Raw genomic sequence first — 16,409 nt, 5'->3', positions numbered from 1 at the left:
AAAGTGTAGTAGTTCCCATTCTCTCATAGCGGCAAAAATCATTACAAGTTATAGAGATGAGAACTGTTCTTCAAAAGCACCAAAATACATTAGAAGCCTTGCATATAGAAACTTATTATGAAAAAATGCCTTACATTTCCCTCTTAGAGAAAGGCTGCCAGAGTAACCATCAGGAAAAATACGGAAGAGAGAAATGCTTTTCCTGTGCTTACAGAATATGGTCTTCACTTGATTTATTTTGTACAAGCAAAAATACTAGACTAGAATATTCCATTAATGCACATGTAAACACACTTGCTCTATTGGAAATATATATGTATTTTAATCTAGAAATCTTTCAGCAAACTGTTTCATACCCTGCCTGCATATGAAACCAAGCACAAACCCTCACATTTTTAATTTTATGATCTTCTCACATTTTCCTCAGGGTATGTCAGCTAATTATATGATGCTACATTTGAAAGATACTTCTTTGAGCATATGTATGTCCCCTTTTAAGATAAGAGATAATAAAGATTTGTCTGTTTACAATAGAACTATGAAAACTGGTCTAAAATTTCTGATTGCTCTGATTCATTGTAGTGTTGGGTGTTATTTTCTGTAGTGTCAGAGGAAGAGCTCAAGAGCAAATTATTATGCTTCCTTTGATTTTATCAGCTGCTATGGAAACGGAAACAGTCAGCTCACTCTTTGAAGGTGTGTTTCTTTTACAACAATTGCAGCTACAACCACAACTGCAATTACAGCAATGTTGCAGAACACAGCTCAGAGAAGAACATCAAGGACTCCACTGAAAAGAGAAGATATTGGCAGGGGCATCAGTTGCATCACAAACTGCCATGTAACTGAAGAATAACAGGAGGATAAAGGGAACACACAGCTCTAAAGCTGGGATTAAAAACATGAGCACGAAGTAAAAACAAACTAAAACCTGACCCCCTAGACATAACTAGATGTGATGACATGTTCAAATGCCAACCAAGAACAGAAAATGAAAGGGAAATTTCTTTCATTGAGGAATACTTTTGAAAAAGAACTGTTCAAAATGTATTGATGAATAGCCCTGTCTACCACCCCCCAAGATCTGAATATAACTTTGTTGTTATAGAAGTATTCATTAACAAATTCCCACATAGCTTTGTTTAAATATTTAGATATGGTTTATACCCAGGCATTGCAGTTCCTCTTTACAATTCAGCCATTCCTCATTCCAAGCAAGAAGATATGTTAAAAAGAGAAAAAACCCTGCATCAAAACATTTATTTATTTATTTATTAAATAATTTATTTATTTATTTATTTATATTGCCTAGCTTCCTAATTTTTCCTCAGTTAGTTTTTCTTTAAAGTCAATGAACTGCAAGTCTTCCAGGGCAGAGACTGGAGAACATCATGATTACATAATGCTAAAATGTCTAGGTGTATTCATTGGATCTTTAAACTCTTGCAAAAGAAATTTCTTTTCCAGGCAATAGTTACATATTTAATATTTAATAACAGTGAAAAGAAATTTCCAGTCATAGTTTTTTGTTTTGTTTTGTTTTTGTTTTTGAATTTCTCAGCCTATTGGTAATAGAAGCAAGTATTGATCATTAAAGCATATGATTTCTTCTTACTCCTTCTTCTCAAGAGAGAAAAAAAAAAGGACGTGTTCATCTTATTTAAGAGAAAAGAAAATTAAACCCAAATGTTAGGTGAAGTCTGTATGTTGTTGTCTCACCTAGCTAGAAGTCAGGGGGAAAAAGTACAGCAGACAGCAGGAACTTTATGAAATTAATATTTTCTTTGTTGACTGCAGTACTTGTGTTTACTTGGGTACAAACTACAGTCTTCATTTTTACTGTAACTAAAGATAACTCACAGCTATGAGTCCAAAGGCTCCAATATTTTGAAGATCAGGTTGCTCATTGACAGAATTGTGAAGTTTTTGCAAAACAAAATGCTTTTTTTTTCCCACTCTCCATCTTCTGAGAGTTCACATAACATGTATTATATTTCATGCATGTGCTGTAAGGGTAGATGCAACAACTTTCAAATGAGAGACGACCCTCAATAGTGGTTTTAAAAAATATTCATAGTTTTCTCCATATATCATCAAATGTACTTCAGGCTCCCAAACTTCTTTATTTCTGTTTTAAAACCTATCTCAAGAAGAAAATCTATGGTTCTGTTTTAGGTTGTTGGATGAGTATTTATTTTACATATGAAGAACACTGAAGTCTAACTTCACTGGCACTCACGGAGAGCTGATGCTTTAAAAATTGGGAATAGAAAAAAATTACATGTTAGGTGGATTTGCACATGCTAGTTGGTCATTCTAAGCCCCCTTCATTCTGTTGACTTTCCTGTTAAATGTTTTGTGATTTGTGGAAGATTAACAGCTGTCGGAGTCTAAACTCTTCCTAGAGATTGGCTGTTATTACCAACAAGAGATGACAACTTCCCAGTACTTAGAGAATTAATTCCATGTCTTTATTTTCTAAAGGAAAGTGTTCTGCCATATGTCAGTTTCTTCTCCTTCAGGACTTGAAGTTTCATTATTTTGATGTTTTTCCATTACATCTTCTCTAATAAAACCAAACCAACCCAAACAACTGCCTCATCCTGAATCTACTATCAAACAACTTAATGCTGCTTTTCCTAACTATTGGTAAGCATCAAGAGGATGTCAGTTTCAAGTTCTACTCAGAAAATTACCCTTCTAAGGTCTATGAAAAAAAGTACACGATGATCTTTATTCATTTTATCCTTTTATTTCTAGTTTGCCTATTATTTTGAAAGCCAGTTGCAAACCAGTCTGATGTTCCGCTCTCAATATTTAATATCCCTGTAGACAGCAATATCTAAGAATATCTTCAGTATGGGTGGATGTGGCAATCTTGACTTCCCTCCAAAACAAATCCTCATTTAAACAACAACAACAAAATGCTGATTTCCTGAAAAACACACTGAAAAAAATAACCAAAGTGATAAGATGACCTGGAATGCACTGAACTGAGGTTCATGATGCATTCATAAGAGCAGCTTGAACTTTCAAACCTTTTGATGTTTGCTCAGGAGAAGTAACTCAAAACCACACATTTAAAAAAGTTGCGAATAACTTATTACCCAAGGGGATGTATTTGTTAGCTTCTGAGGGCAGGGCTTCAGGGAATAATTAAATATCCAAAAATTAAAAAAAAAAAAGGGAGGAAAAAAAAAACAGAAAAAAAACACCATGAAAACTATTCCCAGGGCTGAAAGTCTTGCAGATAGGTGATGAAGGCAGAGAATATTAACTACTTATACTCTCATGGTCAGGGAGGAAAGACCATTTGTTTTAGTGAACTAATTTTTAAAGTTCTTATTGTCTACAGGTCTGAGGCATGTGTACAAACATGTATGTCCAAGTAACAGGTAACTTGGCAGTCTGAAAACTTCACATAGCACCACAAGGCTGAAATGGATTACTGTGGGCAAGAAGTTTGGAATTCAGCTTCTCAAACCTCAGTTGTCAAGATATGACAGAGAAGCTTACCCTAATTCCTACAGCTGCAGCTAGCTCCAGCCCTTATCTGTGTGCTGCAATGAAGGAATTTAACAGAATCCAGCTCCACCCTGATTCCAGTGTGCTGTGGCTCTATGTGGCCTCACTTCATATTAAATGGAGAGATTGTGTTGCAGGTTTATTACATTTGTTATATTCCCAGGTAAGTCATTGAGACTGCTTGATATACATAGCTTCCTTTTGCTGATGAGAAGTTAATGTTTTTTACCCCTTTTTATGTACTCTTCTGTATGTACTCCTTTGTTGTTTTTAACTTTAATCTCCATTCAAAATTGAAGAAAAAAATCATTGCAAACCTGATCCTAAAAATATGGAATTACTGAGGTTGAAAGAGCCCAATATGCAGGAGTATTTGAATATTTAAGTGTCTTCTTGGTCAGGTACAAATGAAAAAGAAAGAATATATAAAGTCAATTTTAAAGTATTTCCATGCTGTTAACAAGAATTATACAATAATTTTATTATACCCATACTGAATATTAATGCAGTGAAACTGCTTGGCTTGTACAACATTACAAAATCAAAACAAACAAACAAACAACCAGGAATGTCAGGGAAGCACTGAAGATATGGGGTGAGAGCTGCATGGGTGCTTGGAGAGAGAGAGATTTTAATGGAAAACCTTTTAAGAGAAAAAAGAAATCATTGGTGTGGAGCTATCTAAAGAAAGAGTTTAGTTCAGTAGGATATATAAGAATGAAAAAAGTTGAATACAGAACTTCATTCATTCAAGTCTGTAGGACATTGTCTCTAGACTTCAACACAGGCTGAATCAGGACTGCAAAGGCCTGTATGAATAGGAGAGTGGTGAAACTTAGACTCTGAGTAGATTTATTGTATTATTATTTGAAACAAAATGTGAGCTGCCCTTCCTAGGCAAATATTTAGACATTTCCATTTCCCTAGAAGCCTATTATTATAATATTTTCTTGCTCCATAACGAAAGTATTTGAACTCAAAAATATGAATGCTGCTGTAAAATAATGAGAAAGCTAACCAATTTCAAATTGAGAAAGTATGTTAACTATGAAGAATTCTGTAGACCCTCATATACTCCAGCACTTTTATGTGTGTGGTAATTCTATCAGAAGTACATCGTATCATTATTTCAGATACTTGATATATTTTCATTTAAATTACTTATTTGGAAATGATAGCAAGCCAGATGGGCTATTGTAGAGTATAGTTAGGTTAAAAACCACTCACTTGACAGCATATTTTTTACAATAGACTGTAGTACCTGGATGTGAATGGTCTAGCTGAAGCATCTAGGAAGAGTATAAAATAATTTGCTAATGCTTCTTGGTTGATGCTGGAACATCTTCTTTTATTGGGTTTTTGAAGAAAAGGAGAATATCCAGGGTAAAGGAAGAGGGTATTCAAGAGCTCAAAAGAAAAAGATCTTTTTGAAGAAACTGAATTTAGGATAATGAATAATTCATCATAATTATTCATGGCCTTGTGTCTACAGCTTTGGCTTTTGTGTGTGAATGCATGGAAATATTGAAAGTGTCACTTAGACTGAGGTGCTTTCAAGACTGCCTGAGGATGCTGACTCCCCTCTTCTACTGACATCATCTTTAGTTGCTTTAGCAGATGATTTATCACCAAAATAACTTTTCAGTAGATCTGGGGGATGGTTTGAGGAGAAAAAGAAGTACACATGTAAAATACATTGCACATGCACACAACGACAAATCAAATTCCTGCAAGCATATGTGTCCATTTCTTCAGGTCTTTAGGTGGAAACAAGAATGATATTCAGCTTTCCTTCAAGCAGAGTCAGGAGCTTAGCAGTCTTGGTGCCTGTCCTGGTTTCATCTGAGTTAATTTTCTTCGTAGTGCCAGGTATGTGCCATATTTTGGATTTAGGAGGAAAATAATGCTGATAACACACAGATGACTTAGTTGTTGCTGACCAGTGCTTACACTAAGTAAAGGACTTTTCAGCTCCTCACACCACCCTGACAGCAAGGAGGCTAGGGGTGCACAAGAAGCCTGGAGGGGACAGAACGAGGACAGCTGACCCAAACTGGCCAAAGGGATATTCCACACCATGTGGCATCATGTGGAACAATAAAAACTGGGAGGCTTGGCTGGGGGGAAAACTGCTGCTCAGGGAGTGGCTGGGCATCGGCTGGTGGGTGGTTAGCAATTGCACTGTGCATCACTTGTTTTACACATATATATATAATATATTTATAATTATTATCGTTATTATTTTTTCCACTTCTGTTTCCATCCTATTAAACTCTCTTTAGCACAATCCATTAGTTTTTACTTTTTTTTCTTTTGATTCTCTCCTCCATCCCACTTGGGTGGAGGGAGCAAATGAACGACTGTGTGGTGCTTAGCTGCCTGCCAGGTTAAACCACATCAGTGCCATTTTTGGAAGTAAGTTTTGTGGTCAGTAGCCTGAAAAAGTGATACTGGATTGCAGGACAGCTTTATTTTTGTTTCCAAATTAAAAGAAAAATAGCTATCATTGCACTATTTTAAGAATAAAAAAGTTGAATCCATGAACTTTGGAAAAAAAGAACCTGAAACTGAAGCTACAAATTGCATTAGAACAAGAGCAATTTTACAATTTCCTATGGAACTTGAGTTCCGGATCTCAGGCAGTCCACTTTTCTGTTAGTGACATCTGTGCTGTTCTGAGGATGTAAATAGGCTCACTTTTAAAGAAGGCAGATGTTTTGTTTTATTGTTTTTCTTCAGTAGGTCTAGGCAGTATCATTTACCTACTATTTCAAGTACAGGTCAATGCAGAAGAGCAGTTGGCTTTTTTTTTTTTTTTTTCTCCTGGAAGTGGACAGAAAGAGTAACACCTTGCACTGAAACTAAGTAATGTTTTTTATTCATGTTCAATACAGTCAACCTCTACACAGCTGAATCTGGAAAGAAATAGATGCTACAGTGATTTCTTCTGCCATCACCAATCTTTTCACCACTGGAGAAACATCCCCTCTGGAGATGCTCACTGCAGCAGGGGCAGGTGGCCTGCCCACCTGCCTGCTGCCCTTCCACCACTAAGGATCTGTCCCACCATGAACATCACTTGCAAAAAAACAAAAAAAATCAAAAACAAAAAAGCCAGGTCTAAGAACAAAGTATCAGCATTACCTTGAAATGATTTTGCATTTTATTTCTTGCTCACATCTCTGGCCTGCAGAAACCTGAATGTTGCTGTTCAAGCAGTGTTCTGAAAAAAACAGGATTGTAAATCTGTGATTCTACAGATGCCTGCACTTGGGCAAAGCTTAAGGGACACTGATGTCAGCACATATATCTATGTGGTGCTTACTGAAGGCCATAGTCTGAGACTTTGATCATATTTTTTTTTTTTTTTAGGCTGCACAGCTGTTAAACCTGCACATAATTCTGCAGAATGATACCAGTGGTTGAAGACTTTAAAAAGAGATGGAAAAATCAAAAATACGTTTGCAAGATTTTTTTAACTCCCTTCTCCCAGCACCTATGTTTCTGTCATGAAACACAATAAATGAATGGAAATGCATAGTAAAAAATAAATAGAAATGCATAGTAACAGAGATGCATTTTACTAGCAGGAACTGCAGATGAACTTATGTTCATTTTTCTTATACCTTTTTTTCCTTTTTTTCATATTTGATGATACATTTATTCTGTATTTTCTGTAGTCTGACCACAAAGGGATGAAGAGCACTTAGCTGCTAGAACACAAATTTTACCTCCACCAGATAAACTTCAGCTATCTTTCTGGAGTTTTCATATCACCGTTAAACTGTTGCATTTCATTTTACTGGAGATGCTATTACCTATGCATTTGAACTGCCTTCTATTATACCTGGGAAAACAGAATGTTTTCTCTGGACATCTTCATCTACGATTTTTAAAAATCTCTTCTGCTCAGGCCTCCTCAGACTGTACAGGATTCAATGTAAGTTATGCAGGATAGTCTCAGAAAAACAGGACAAAGGCAGAAATTACCACTAGGGGCACTTCTAAGTAAGGTGAAATGAACATCAGTTTCTAAAGAAATTCCCTACTGCAAGAGGCATGAAAATGGTAACGAATATACTCATGAAAACAATAATTTCTTATTGTTTTTATTATTCGACAGAAATTGAGAACTGGAAAACAAAATATCTGAGAAGGTAGCAGCATCATAGCTTTACTTTTCCTTCAGCCGCATGTCCCATTCCACCTCACCAAGGAAGTGCAGTGAGTAAAGTACCAGTAGTACTAGTGAGAAAAGCAAACAGTTATTTCTGAGAAAAATAACTGTAGTCAGGCATGTGGTTATGAGAAGTGCCCTGAGCAGAGCAATGGAACCTAGCACCACTGAGCTCTCGCATGGGGAAGACATCATATAATTCTTCCCCTGATCTCACCAGAAAGTGCTTTAAAACTTGCTACTGCTGCTAGAGGGCTGTCCTGGATTCTCCAAGGCTAGAAGCAATGCCACTCCCAACCTCGGTGTTCTCCTGAGCAGACTGCAGCAGGTCTTGGGACAGTGGTGATCTTCAGCTTAAGTAATGCTTTCACTTGGTGGTGGGAGCCCACCAGACTGTTTTCACTTGTAGCTAATAATTGTACATACTGTCTTCATTTTGGAAATTGGAAAAGTTTCACACTCTCTTATAAAATATGCTTTCTCTGTGCACCTTCCAATCTGAATTATGGGGGAATGAGTCAGGCAGCTGTGCGGCAGCCTGCTGTGCTCCTGCATACTTCCTCCCACCCCAGGAGTTGCTTCACTTCCTATAAACATTTTGAAGTTATTGTTTCTGACATCCAGTGATAAAATATTTATTTTCAGTAGAAAAGCTCAGAAGTGTTTCTGCAGAACTCCTGTACTAGTAACTACCTCACTGCAGCAATACATTTCTTGAGCTGAACTCAGTCACCAAATATTGACTATCCTTATGTTCTCTTGGCCCTAGTTCCAGCTGGATTAATATTTTCTGATTTTATTGATGCATCTTGAAGACATAGGTGAGGTGTGCAGTCAACCAGTAAATTAAAATAAACAATGAGTGGGACAGAAAACAGCTGTATTTGTTTGTTTATCTGATAAGAGACAAACTTTTTCTCCCCAATATAAACATTCTTTTAAAAAATGATTCTGCTGGCTTGCTGAATTTCTTGCCATTTTTTATTTCTATTTTCTGTTGGTAATTATTCCCCAGCTTATTGCTATTTCCAACAGCGTTAATTTCCATCAAGAATTCCTTCTAATCAAACAATTTCAAGATAAACTTAGAGTGACCATATTTTATTTTATTATTATTTTTTTCTGCTAGCCTGACATAACAGATAAAGGCTGAAACACTGATAGGCCAAAACCTCTTCAAAGAGAATAAGACTTCAAGCCAGAAGGGCTTCCAAGCAAGCAGATACATAACTATGATTCTTGATAAAAACATGAAGGAAAAAATCCTTAATAGAAAGGTAGAAACATTGACCCATTGCCTCCTTTCAGTGCTACTGTCCAAAGTGAAGCAAAGATCCCATTTTTTTACTATGTTATATAAGTGTTAAATTGAGGGGGCTGAAAAAAATAAGTGGGCTGCATTGGAGTGATTAGTGTGATGAGGTACAACATGCAGGCAGGGAGGGAGGCCACCCCGAACTGGAGGCGTGGAACAGTAGTTTCCATGTCTTTTTCTACTTTATATGACAGCTCTGTAACAGAGCACAGTGGTCTTTCACCACTGGAGATGGACTAACCAAAGCTGTTAGTCATCAAAAAATCTGAAAGCGAAAGAAATGAAACAAAATTTCAGGTAAAATATAGTGCTTAAGACAGCAAAGCAACATGGATGAGATATCTGCAAAGCATTTGCAGAGGCATCCAAATAGGATATATACTTCATAGGGGAATAGATCAAAGGAAAATTCAGGACTCAGGAGGTCTCCACTCCAACCTCCTGCTCACAGCAGGGCCAGCTCTGAGGCCAGACCTGGTTTCTCAGGGCTTTGTCTAGTTAGGTCTTGAAAACTGCCACAGAGAGGGATTACACAATCTTCCCAGACAACACATGACAATGAATGTCTGTCCTCATGATGAAAAAGGTTTTCCTGATGTCCAGTCTGAACCTCACTTGTTTCAATTTACGCTGGCTGTCTCTCATCCTCCTACCATGCACTACTGTAAAGGGCCTGGCTCCAACAGTACACCTCCTCATAGGTGCTAGGTGGAGGGGTTACTTTTGGGTCCTCCTGAAGCTGATCCTTCCGAAGGCTGAAGAAGTCCCTGAAAAAACAAATGCTCCCTCCCTGAAAAAAACAATGCTCGAGCCTCTCTGCCCCAATTACATCTTGGTAGTCCTTTGCTATACTTATTCCAGTTTGCTGAAGTCTTTCTTATATTGCAGGGTGGGGCAAAACTGCACATAAAATAAAAATACAATCCAATGAGTGCTGAGTTGGTGGGGATAAGCCCTTCTGTGAGATCTGCTGGCCACGCTCCTGTTCATGCAGCTGAGGGTGCTGTTGGCCACCTTTGCTGTGAAGATGCATGGCTGGCTTAGGCTCAGCTTGCTGCTCACTGGGGCCTTTCCCAGAGGTCTGTCCTTGGCCAGCAGGTCTGTCTCCAGTCTCTTTGCAGAGACTCCACCATCCTGGGGCAGGACTTGGCGCTTCTCCTTGGTCAATTTGACATGGTCGCTGTTGGTTCATTTCTCATGCCTGCCTAGGTGTCTCTGAGTGGCAGCTCTGCCACTGAACATGTTTGACTGCTCCCCCTGCACCTCGCTCCGATTTGGTGCCATCAACAGTGTTGATGACAGTGTGCTCCATTACCTCCTCCATGTCCTTAACAAAGATGTTAAACAGGAGAGGTCCCAGAGCAGACCCCTGTGGTACTCCACTTGTTACTGAGCACTACCAATTAACCTCTACTCTCTGAAACCAATTATCCAGCCAGTTTTTACCCACCTGGTAAAACCACCACCCATCCAGACCATAATGTCCCAACCTGTATGCAAGGCAGTTATGGGAGACAGTGTTAGAGCCATGCTAAAAGGCAAAGTAAAAGGCATTCACTGCTCTTCCCCTCATCCACATTTCCAGTCATTTCCTCAGAGGAAGTGATCAGCTTGGACAAGTAAGATTTGCCCTTGTCAACCTCTGTTCTCTATTCCCAGTCACCCTCTTTTCTTTCACATGCACAAGATATGCTACAGGAGGATTCACTCCACAATTTTGCCAAGGAACAAAGAGAGACTGAACAGCCTATAGTTCCCTTGACTGATGGTGTCTTCTTTTTTTTTTTTTTTTTTTTCATGATGGTTGCAATGAATTTCCAGTAACTTTCCTTTCTCTAGCAGTCAGAGACTATACTATAACTATACTTAACACTTAAAGAGTAACGAGGTCATTAGAGTAACGAAGCCATTCAACAAAATATTTAGGGCTAAGCTAGACTGTTTTTTTTTTAAACTGGTTCATCTTGCTCTTAGAACATACTCTAGAATATAAAGTAAAAACCAAAAATAAAAACAAAAAATCTGTAGCATCAAGCTTTAATCACTTCTAAGCACAATCCATTTTCCTCTTCAGTAGAACCTGCTCTGATGTATGCCACAACTTACATTTCACTCACTTTTTTTTTTTTAATCTGTTAATTTCCTTGCCAACCAGTCATTTGCTAGCTCATTCATCTTTCTGTTTTGAAAACATCATTTCTATTCATCAAGTTGCTCAGCTTAATATAATCAAGTATAGCTATAATTGGAATGAACACTGTTTGTAACCAGGGAGGAGGAAATTACCATAAACTGTCAGCTAGATGAATCTGAACAGAATCATGTGAAGGTTGGATGCAGTGAAACTCTTGCCACTGTTATGAAAAACTTCTGTTCAGAATCTGCTGTCCATCACAGGGCTGAGGAAAGTTTCTTTGTATTTGTTTCCTAAGAGGATTCTGGTAGCTTCACTTTTGACCATAATACTATTTCTTATTACTGATTCCTTTTCTCTTTCTTTCTTAACAAGTACAATTTAGTGCTTGTTAAAAACAGTTTAGAACTTGATAAGTACAGTACTTATACAGAATAAGAACTTACATATGTAGTGCTGGATGTTTATTGAAGATGTTTTGCATCATTGTGTTGTGGCAACATTGGAAGCCTGAACTGAGCCAAGTGCTCCATTGGGGACATATGTTTAAATGATGAGTCCTGCTTCAGAGAACTTCCTATCTTCTATTATATTCTATAGGCAATGCAACTTACAGTATTCCTCTGTAGGCAATAATAAAACAATACTGTAAACAGGTAAATAAGATTTTAATAGCATCTCATCTCATGAACATTGTTGTCATTTCTGCTTTCTTGTAAAAAGCATGTGAATAAAATGAAGTACCTCATTTCTTGTAAAAATAACTGTACTTTTTGAAAAATATGAAAAATTAAAATGTAATTTGAATCGAATATGTAACATCAGAGTAGTTGAACTGAGTAATTTGAATTGAATATGTAACATCAGGTCTTTTAATGGCAAATGAGAACGTGGCACATATATGGATACAAGAATTTATTTTTAACTTAAATGAAATATTAGCAATCTAATCAAAGGGCAACAAATAGCTGTTATCAGTCCATCTACAATAATATGAACACTATCAGAGTATGAATAAATGCAAAAAATCCACTTCATTATTAATATCCTTAGAATGGTTGTGCGGGAAAGTTTACTATAATCTCTCCCTTTCCTCTGGTGTGAATGCTCACCCTTCTTGTGTGCTTCTAGAATGGGAGAACAACAGCTCCTGTCCCTTCAGAAGGAATGGGGAAGGTTTACAACAAGTTGTCAGTATCTGAGATCTTTGCAGGGAGGAATATGATGTTCATGCCAGTGTTTTCCTCCTCCCCAGTCTTGGGTCTGCTTGGGGCTATTTCTGTATGTTTTTTTCTCACAGACCAGCTCCCCTCAAGGGCTGCTGTTTGTCACCCACTGGCTCCCCTCTCAGATGGGCCAGTGCTGTGCTGGGGAACAGAGGGTGATGTTAAACAAGAGAGCCCACAGGCACTGCTCCTCTCAGCTGCTGCTAAACCCAGCTGAGCCTGAACGAACCCTGCACTGCCAGCGTGCTACACGGTCTGCAGCTTGTTACTAGAGAAGGTAAAAATCATGTTTACTTGGTTACATACAGACACAAAAATCCTCTGTTTAGTTTTCATAATTCAGAACAGATAAACAGGAGTTGAGATGATATTAATTTTTTCATAAGACCATAAACGATATTATCATAATATATATATTATTATTATTATTATTATTTTCCCCACAAAGAACCCCTGAACTAATGTCTGTAATTTTTGTTTTTAAGAAGAAACCTTTCGCCTAAAGATGATTTGCAGGTACGTCTTCTGTCTTTAGATACTATTTAAGCACTTAGCTCTATATTTTTCAGTTAAGCATGATGACTAATACAAAATTAGCGGACAGGTAGTGTGCAGTTTTCGAGGCTGGGCCTCCAACCAAGAGTTGTATTTTCTCTCACATCATTAAATCAGTGAATTCCTGTTCTCAGAAATCCAAATACGTTTTCATGTTCCCAGAAAATTGTCAGAAGGAAGAGTACAATAACTAGCAAGTGAATTTTATAGTTTTAATGAACTGTTATGAGAGTATCTCTTTATGTTAGAGAAAAACAACTTTTTTTGTTTGCTCCCTTGGAGAGATTGCCATTCATGCAGATGAACATACGGACAGAAGTTCTTGTTCTCTGCTTCTTCACATTCACCAGTATTCCCTCTGTATATGAAATAAACAAGCTTTACAAAAGAGAGTCAGTTGTGGAGAGAATATTTTCAGCATGTAATGTGCCACAGTAATTTTGACAGCTTCTGTGCATTCTTCCCATGAAGGAAGCTAGTAAGTGAAGTTTATGTTATAATGATGGTGACTGCCTCCTGCTGCTCTAGAGATGGCAAAAATCATTCAAAATTCCCTACAGAAAGGTTGGTAATATTTTAGATGAACGCAAAAAAAGTCAGAAAGTTCAGGTATAGGCAGAGGGAGATAAAGGCATTTATTAGAGTGTTCTTTGCTTCCTTAAATCACTGGAAATCAGAGAATCATAGAAGGGCTTGGGTTAGAAGGCACCTTAAAATTCACCTAGTTCCAACCCCCCTGCCATGGGCAGGGATGCCACCCACTAGATCAGGTTGCCCAAGACCTCATCCAACCTGGCCTTGAACACTTCCAGGGATATGGAATCTACAGCCTCTCTGGGCAACCTGTTCCAGTGCCTCACCCACCCTCTGAGTAAAGGATTTCCTACTAACATCTAATGTAGTCTCCTCTCTTTCACTTTGAAACTGTTCCCCCTTCTCCTATTGCTACCTGCCTGTGTAAAAAGCCTCCCTCCATTTTTTTTATAAGCCTTCTTTAGGTACTGAAAGGCTGCAGAGAGGTTTCCCTGAAGCTTTCTGTTCTCAAGGCTGAACACCCGCAGCTCTCTCAGCCTTTCTTCAGAGGAGAGGTGCTCCAGCCCCTTGATCATCTTTGTGTCCCTCCTCTGGACCTGCTCTAACAGGTCCACATCTTCCTTGTGCTGGGGGTCCCAGACCTGGATGCAGTACTCCAGGTGGGGCCTCACTAAGGCAGAGTAGAGGGGGACAGTCACCTCCCTTGACATCTTGTTCATGCCTCTTGATGCAGCCCAGGATGCAGTTGGCCTTCTGGGCTGCAAGTGCACACTGCCAGCTCATGTCAAGCTTTTCATCCACCAGAACCCCCAAGTCCTTCTCCACAGGGCTGCTCTCAGTGAGTTCTTCCCTCAGTTTGTACTCAGGTTTGGGATTGCCCTGACAAAGTTGCAGCACCTTGTACTTGTCCTCGTTGAAACTCATTAGGTTCTCATGGGGCCACTTCTCCAGTTTGTCCAGGTCCCTTTGAATGACATTCCTTCCTTCTATTGTAACAACCACACCACTCAACTTGGTGTCATCTGCAAACTTGCTGAGGGTGCTTGGTCCCAAGATGAACCCCTGAGGGACACCACTCATCACCAACCTCCACCTGGACATAGAGCCATTGACAGCAACTCTCTCCCTGTGGCCATTCAGCCAATTCCTGATCCACTGAATAGTACACCCTTCAAATCCATCTCTTTCCAATTTAGAGATCAGGATGTCATGTGGGACCATGTCAAAGGCCTTGAAGAAGTCCAAGTAGATGACATCAGTTGGTCTTCCCTTGTTGACTGATGCAGTCACTCCATCATAGAAAGCCACCAGATTGGTCGGGCACAATTCACTTGGTGAAGCCGTGCTGGTTGTTTTGAATTACTTCCTTGTCTTGCACGTGCCTTGACATTGCTTCCAGGAGGACCTCTTCCATGATCTTGCCAGGCACAGAGGTGAGGCTTACTGGTCTCTTGTTCCCTGGGTCTTCCTTGTCACCCTTTTTAAAAATTGGAGTGATGTTTCCCTTTTTCCAGTCACCAGGGACTTCACCTGACTGCCAAGACTTTTCAATGGACGGAGAGAAGCTTGGCAACTGCATCAGCCAGTTCCCTCAGGATCCTGGGATGCATGTGTGGAGAATGCTCAGGCTTGTTAGTGTCACTGATGAGCACCAGCCTTGGGCAAATGGGAACTGAGGAGCTTTCTCCTGCTTATTGCAAATAAACTTTGTGGATGGAGGTCTGTAAGCTTGGTTTGAGAGGCTGCCAATGGAGGCAGTCTTGTGGTGGTGGAACAGCCCTGTTTTGGAGTCAGAAAAGAATCTTGAAGGCCATGGTGCCCAGAGTGAAATCTTCTGCTTGATTGTTTGTAAAATGAATATTAAAGATAACACTGCTGAATATGATAATGAACTTAATGAAGTACATGCTAAACATATATGACTACAGTACCCAACTCTTCATCCTAATCATGCTAAACGTCACCCCGGGGAAGGTTGTGTGTGGGGGTGTGGGGTGGGGAACATATATAGGGTTAGGGTATAAAAGGGGAGCTAGTGTTAGGAGTTCGTGTTAGGAAAAAAGTGTTAGTGTTAGCAAAAAAAAAAAAAAAAAAAAGAGTTGGGGGCAGAAAGAAGAGATTGGGAACCTAGAAGAGGCAGTCAACAGGCTGTGCTCCTTTCTTCTCCACCAAAGCAGGGATACCTTCTTGGCAAGCTCTGCATCTTCAACTTTGGTGAGGAATACCTGGGACAGCATTTTGCTAGCACTATTATCATATATTAGCACTATTGCTTTAAGTGTATTTATCAACAGCAATTCTGACTCTGTTATATGTGTCATCTTATTAAATATTTTCAACTTTGTGAAACTGTCTCAGTAAAAGTCCTTAGCAGGGCCCAAAACAGGCAAACATTGGCCTACAAATATATACAACTTTGCAAAACTGTCTCAGTGAACATCCTTTGCAGGGCTCTGAAAAAGGCAAATGTTGGATTCTGATAAGTCCCCTTTAACGTGACAGCATGTCATCGGGCCCCATAGACTTGTAGCTGTTCATTTTCATCAGGTGGTCTCGAACCTGCTCTTTGCTTACAGTGGGAGAGACTTTGTTCCCTCAGCCCCTGCCTAGAGGTTCAGGGACTCGAGAGACATGTTAAGCCTGACTGCTGACTGGCAGTGAAGACTGAGGTAAAGAAATTGTTGAGTACCTCAGCCTTCTCCATGTCTGTTGTTACCAGTTCACCCTTCTCATCCCTCAGAGGGGGTACACTCTCCTTGGCCTTTCTTTTCTGAGCAATGTACCTATATGTTGGCCATCTAACTCATAGGCTTTAGCCATTCTTGGGAATATTTCCAGTAATTCCACTCACCAACATGGTCAGTTGTGATAAGATGAAACAACCTTGCTTGTTATTCTTTGCAATCCTTGCCAAGCTCTCTTCCATCTGTGCCTTGGCTTTCC

Source organism: Anser cygnoides, chromosome 2, assembly GCF_040182565.1.
Source record: "Anser cygnoides isolate HZ-2024a breed goose chromosome 2, Taihu_goose_T2T_genome, whole genome shotgun sequence".
Taxonomy (NCBI): domain Eukaryota; kingdom Metazoa; phylum Chordata; class Aves; order Anseriformes; family Anatidae; genus Anser; species Anser cygnoides.
This window is presented reverse-complemented; position numbering follows the sequence as displayed.